This window comes from Balaenoptera physalus (genome assembly GCF_965194825.1).
Source record: "Balaenoptera physalus genome assembly, chromosome: 5".
Classification (NCBI taxonomy): domain Eukaryota; kingdom Metazoa; phylum Chordata; class Mammalia; order Artiodactyla; family Balaenopteridae; genus Balaenoptera; species Balaenoptera physalus.
In genome coordinates this window covers 63,899,695-63,905,694 of record NC_138884.1, presented here as the reverse complement: position 1 = coordinate 63,905,694, position 6,000 = coordinate 63,899,695, and the positions used below count along the sequence as shown (strand labels likewise).

The 6,000-nt window shown below is 39.4% G+C and overlaps 1 protein-coding gene across 1 annotated transcript in view; it reads right to left on the bottom strand.

The window, feature by feature from the left end:
* Positions 1-259: 259 nt before the first annotated feature.
* LOC309660869 (transmembrane protease serine 11F-like) overlaps positions 260-6,000 on the bottom strand; it is a gene marked incomplete at its 5' end in the record, with an annotated part of 112,227 nt that continues 106,486 nt past the window's right edge. The window contains 1 exon segment of the mRNA XM_082461945.1: positions 260-2,841.

Genomic DNA, 6,000 nt, shown 5'->3' with positions numbered 1-6,000 from the left:
GTTGTTTTTCCCTTGCTGCTTTTAATATGTTTTCTTTATATTTAATTTTTGATAGTTTGATTAATATGTGTCTTGGCGTGTTTCTCCTTGCATTTATCCTGTATGGGACTCTCTGTGCTTCCAGGACTTGATTAACTATTTCCTTTCCCATGTTAGGGAAGTTTTCAACTATAATCTCTTCAAATATTTTCTCAGTCCCTTTCTTTTTCTCTTCTTCTTCTGGGACCCCTATAATTCGAGTGTTGGTACGTTTAATGTTGTCCCAGAGGTGTCTGAGACTGTCCTCAGTTCTTTTCATTCTTTTTTCTTTCTTCTGCTCTGCAGTAGTTATTTCCACTATTTTATCTTCCAGGTCACTTATCCGTTCTTCTGCCTCAGTTATTCTGCTATTGATCCCGTCTAGAGTATTTTTAATTTCATTTATTGTGTTTTTCATCATTGCTTGGTTCCTGTTTAGTTCTTCTACATCCTTGTTAAATGTTTCTTGCATTTTGTCTATTCTATTTCCAAGATTTTGGATCATCTTTACTATCATTATTCTGAATTATTTTTCCGATAGACTGCCTATTTCCTCTTCATTTGTTAGGTCTGGTGTGTTTTGACCCTGCTCCTTCACCTGCTGTGTGTTTTTTTGTCTTCTCATTTTGCTTATCATACTGTGTTTAGGGTCTCCTTTTCACAGGCTGCAGGTTCGTAGTTCCCGTTGTTTTTGGTATCTGTCCCCAGTGGCTAAGGTTGGTTCAGTGGGTTGTGTAGGCTTCCTGGTGGAAGGGACTAGTGCCTGTGTTCTGGTGGATGAGGCTGGATCTTGTCTTTCTGGTGAGCACATCCACGTCTGGTGGTGTGTTTTGGGGTGTCTGTGGCCTTATGATTTTAGGCAGCCTCTCTGCTAATGGATGGGGCTATGTTCCTGTCTTGCTATTTGTTTGGCATAGGGTGTCCAGCACTGTAGCTTGCTGGTCGTTGAGTGAAGCTGGGTCTTGATGTTGAGATGGAGATCTCTGAGAGATTTTCGCCGTTTGGTATTATGTGGAGCTGGGAGGTCTCTTGTGGACCAGTGTCCTGAATTTGGCTCTCCCACCTCAGAGGCACAGCCCTGATGCCTGGCTGGAGCACTGAGAGCCTGTCATCCACACAGCTCAGAATTAAAGGGAGAAAAAATAGAAAGAAAGAGGATAAAATAAAATAAAATAAAGCTATTATAATAAAAAATAAGAAAAAAATTATTAAGAATAAATTTATTAAGAAATTTTTTTTTAATTTTTAAAAATAGATTTATTAATTTTTTATAATAAAAAATAAGAAAAAAAATATTAAGAAAACAATTTATTAGGAAAAAAATTTTTAATTTTTTAAAATAAAAAATATGAAAAAACTTATTTAAAATTTTTTTTTAATTTTTAAAAATAGAAAATAAGGAAACAATTATTAAGAAAACATTTATTAGGAAAAAAATTTTTTTTACGTAAAAAAAGAAAAAACGGACGGACCTAACCGTAGGACTAATGGTGAAAGCAAAGCTATACAGACAAAATCTCACCCAGAAGCATACACATATACACCCACAAAAAAAGGAAAAGGGGAAAAATTAATATATCCTGCTCCCAAAATCCACCTCCTGAATTTGGGATGATTCGTTGTCTATTCAGGTATTTAACAGATGCAGGCACATCAAGTTGTTTGTGGAGCTTTAATCCGCTGCTTCTGAGGCTGCTGGGAGAGATTTCCCTTTCTCTTCTTTGTTTGTACAGCTCCCGGGGTTCAGCTTTGGATTTGGACCCGCCTCTGCATGTAGGTTGCCTGAGGGCGTCTGTTCCCCGCCCAGACAGAACGGGGTTAAAGGAGCAGCTGACTAGGGGGCTCTGGGTCACTCAGGCCAGGGGGAGGGAGGGGTACGGATGTGGGGCGAGCCTGTGGCGGCAGAGGCCGGCATGACGTTGCAGCAGCCTGAGGCGCGCTGTGCGTTCTCCTGGGGAAGTTGTCCCTGGATCACGGGAGCCTGGCCGTGGCGGGCTGCACCGGCTCCCGGGAGGGGCGGTGTGGAGAGTGACCTGTGCTCGCACACAGGCTTCCTGGTGGTGGCAGCAGCAGCCTTAGCATCTCATGCCCGTCTCTGGGGTCCGCGCTGATAACCGCGGCTCGCGCCCGTATCTGGAGCTCCTTTAAGCGGCGCTCTGAATCCCCTCTCCTTGTGTGCCGCAAAACAAAGAGGCAAGAAAAAGTCTCTTGCGTCTTCGGCAGCTGCAGACTTTTTCCCGGGCTTCCTCCCGGCTAGCTGTGGTGCACTAGCCCCTTCAGGCTGTGTTCACGCCGCCAACCCCAGTCCTCTCCCTGCGATCCGACCGAAACCCGAGCCTCAGCTCCCAGCCCCCGCCTGCCCCGGCGGGTGAGCAGACAAGCCTCTCGGGCTGCTGAGTGCTGCTTGGCGCTGAGCCTCTGTGCGGGAATCTCTCCGCTTTGCCCTCCGCACCCCTGTGGCTGCGCTCTCCTCCGTGGCTCCGAAGCTTACCTCCTCTGCCACCCGCAGTCTCTGCCCGTGAAGGGGCTTCCTAGTGTGTGGAAACCTTTCCTCCTTCACAGCTCCCTCCCACTGGTGCAGGTCCCGTCCCTATTCTTTTTTCTCTGTTATTTCTTTTTTCTTTTGCCCTACCCAAGTACATGGGGATTTTCTTGCCTTTTTGGAGGTCGGACGTTTTCTGCCAGCGTTCAGTGGGTGTTCTGTAGGAGCAGTTCCACGTGTAGATGTATTTCTACTGTATCTGTGGGAAGGAAGGTGATCTCCGCGTCTTACTCTTCCGCCATCTTGCCCAGACCCGGATCCACTTTTAATATAGCCAGTCCCTAAGCAATGACATCCACCAAATACTGAGTTTGACATAGTAGCTTTATTTTTTAGGTAATGCTGCTAAAGTACATTGATTATACCTGTGCTTAACATTTATTAAGTTCTAAATAGTATCATATTTTTTACTACTTATTGTTCTCTCTCTTCCCCTTAACAGACACCAGGTTTCTTTTATCCTTCTACCATGTGTTCAGTTACAATTCTTGTCCTTGGCAGTAATTGAGTACCTTTTTGTGTTATTGTTGAAATGAAATAGCACTGAGCTCATCTTAGTGTTATTTAGATTCTTGGCTGGCATAAGAAATATTCTCAGTATTCACTCACTATGATCCTTATGTATGACCTGAAGTTGTCTGGTTCATTTACCAAACCTCAGAACTGAGATTGCATTTTAACTCAGTAATATGTCAATACCTAGGAAATTTGGCAGTCATTTCCCTTTAGATGATTAATGATCTGGTAAAAAGAATATAGCCTGTACTGTGAATTTGTGAAACAAGATTAATTGTGGATGGATTAGGCAAGAGTAATTTCAGGCTACAAAATACTCTTTTATACATCTATAAAATAAAATAATTATTGCACATTACTTATTCCCACAGGGACATTTAAGTAGTGTACTATATCAACGCTATTCACAAAAACTAAAAAATATTGTGTCCTACTTAAATACCACATGAGGAGGAAAACTCCCCTTTTAAAAACTACCTTATTTTTTTAAATTGTCTATTTTTACTGTTTTAGGTTATCTATTGCCTTTGCTTATAAACTCCTTGGAGCTAAGAGATTAGAAGAATTAATTCCACTTGATCTTGGCTTAGTTTCACTCTTTGCCATCTTATTTATGAATGAGATCTCCACTTCCTAAAAATAACATATGGAGGTAGATGTTACCAAGAGAAAAATTAATAATTCGACTACTTAAAAAAAAAGGGGGCGGGGAATCTAATGATAGCATCAAATCTTCTATATATCAACTTTTCATAAATAAAAATCAACTGACAAATTGGAAGTTATATATTACAAATATGAAAATGAGTAGGTTAATTATCAACATGAATAAAATTCCATTAAATATGCATTCCTTTCAATCTAGCAATTTACTTTACCATTTAAAAATGTCAGGTACTGTGTTAAATTCATCATTGTATTTTTAGCACCTGGAATATGGTAGATGCTAAAGAATATTTTTTAATTGAAATAATAGGAAAGGAGGAAGACTCAAGAGAAGAATCCTAAAGAGGGCTAATATTTAAGATATAGGCAAAGAATGAAGATTGGCAAAGAATGAAGAAGGCTGAAAACCACAGAGTAAAATCCAGAAGAAATAAGGAGGAAAATATGTGTGATATGATAACAAAGGATAAAAGATATTCAAGGAGACATTGATCCACAGTGTCAAATGTGGTTGGGAAATCAAATATGATAAAAATTTATTATACCCATTGGATTAAACATAGTGAATCATGGTGATTCAGTGAATAGGAAAAGAAACAGAGCAGTGGAGTTACAAACCAAATGTCAGGGGTTTGAGGAATAATTGGAAGAAAGGAGATGAGACAATGGATCTCAACAAATTTTTTATGAGTTAGATTATAGATGGGAAGAGAGAGAAATTATCAAGGTGTATGGGGTTGATGAAAGTTTTTTTTTCTTGTGAATGGAAAAGTTTTGGGTATACTTACAGTGGTATAAACTAACCAGTAGAGACCCTGAAGTTGGGAGGAGGATTAGATAGAGAGCGTATTTGAAGGATCATGAATTTTTTTTTTTTTTTGCTGATGGTCATTTGACTGGTGTGAGCTGAAACCTTTTTGGAGGTTGGATTTGCATGTGGCTAATAATTCCTTATACTGCGCGTTAGGCATGTCCTTTTTTTTCTTTTCCTTTTTTTTTTTTTCATTTTCCTTCTTTTTTTTTTATTTTTTAATCAGTCATCAATTTTATACACATCACTTTACACATGTCAATCCCAATCGCCCAATTCAGCACACCACCATCCCCACCCGACCGCAGTTTTCCCCCCTTGGTGTCCATACGTTTGTTCTCTAAATCTGTGTCTCAAATTCTGCCTTGCAACATGGTTCATCTGTACCATTTTTCTAGCTTCCACATACATGCGTTAATATAAATATTTGTTTTTCTCTTTCCGACTTACTTCACTCTGTATGACAGTCTCTAGATCCATCCACGTCTCAACAAATGACTGAATTTCGATCCTTTATATGGCTGAGTAATATTCCATTGTATATATGTACCACAACTTCTTTATCCATTCATCTGTTGATGGGCATTTAGGTTGCTTCCATGACCTGGCTATTGTAAATAGTGCTGCAATGAACATTGGGGTGCATGTGTCTTTTTGAATTATGGTTTTCTTTGGGTATATGCCCAGTAGTGGGATTGCTGGATCATAAGGTAATTCTATTTTTAGTTTTTTAAGGAACCTCCATACTGTTCTCCATAGTGGCTGTATCAATTTACATTCCCACCAATGGTGCAACAGGATTCCCTTTTCTCCACACCCTCTCCAGCATTTGTTCTTTGTAGATTTTCTGATGATGCCCATTCTAACCGGTGTGAGGTGATACCTCATTGTGGTTTTGATTTGCATTTCTCTAATAATTAGTGATGTTGAGCATCTTTTCATGTGCTTCGTGGCCATCTGTATGTCTTCTTTGGAGAAATGTCTATTTAGGTCTTCTGCCCATTTTTGGATTGGGTTGTTTGTTTCTTTAATATTGAGCTGCATGAGCTGTTTATATATTTTGGAGATTAATCCTTTGTCCGTTGATTCGTTTGCAAATATTTTCTCCCATTCTGAGGGTTGTCTTTTCGTCTTGTTTATGGATTCCTTTGCTGTGCAAAAGCTTTTAAGTTTCATTAGGCCCCATTTGTTTATTTTTGTTTTTATTTCCATTACTCTAGAAGGTGGATCAAAAAAGATCTTGCTGTGATTTCTGTCAAAGAGTGTTCTTCCTATGTTTTCCTCTAAGAGTTTTATAGTGTCCAGTCTTACATTTAGGTCTCAAATCCATTTTGAGTTTATTTTTGTGTATGGTGTTAGGAAGTATTCTAATTTCATTCTTTTACATGTAGCTGTCCAGTTTTCCCAGCAACACTTATTGAAGAGACTGTCTTTTCTCCATTGTATA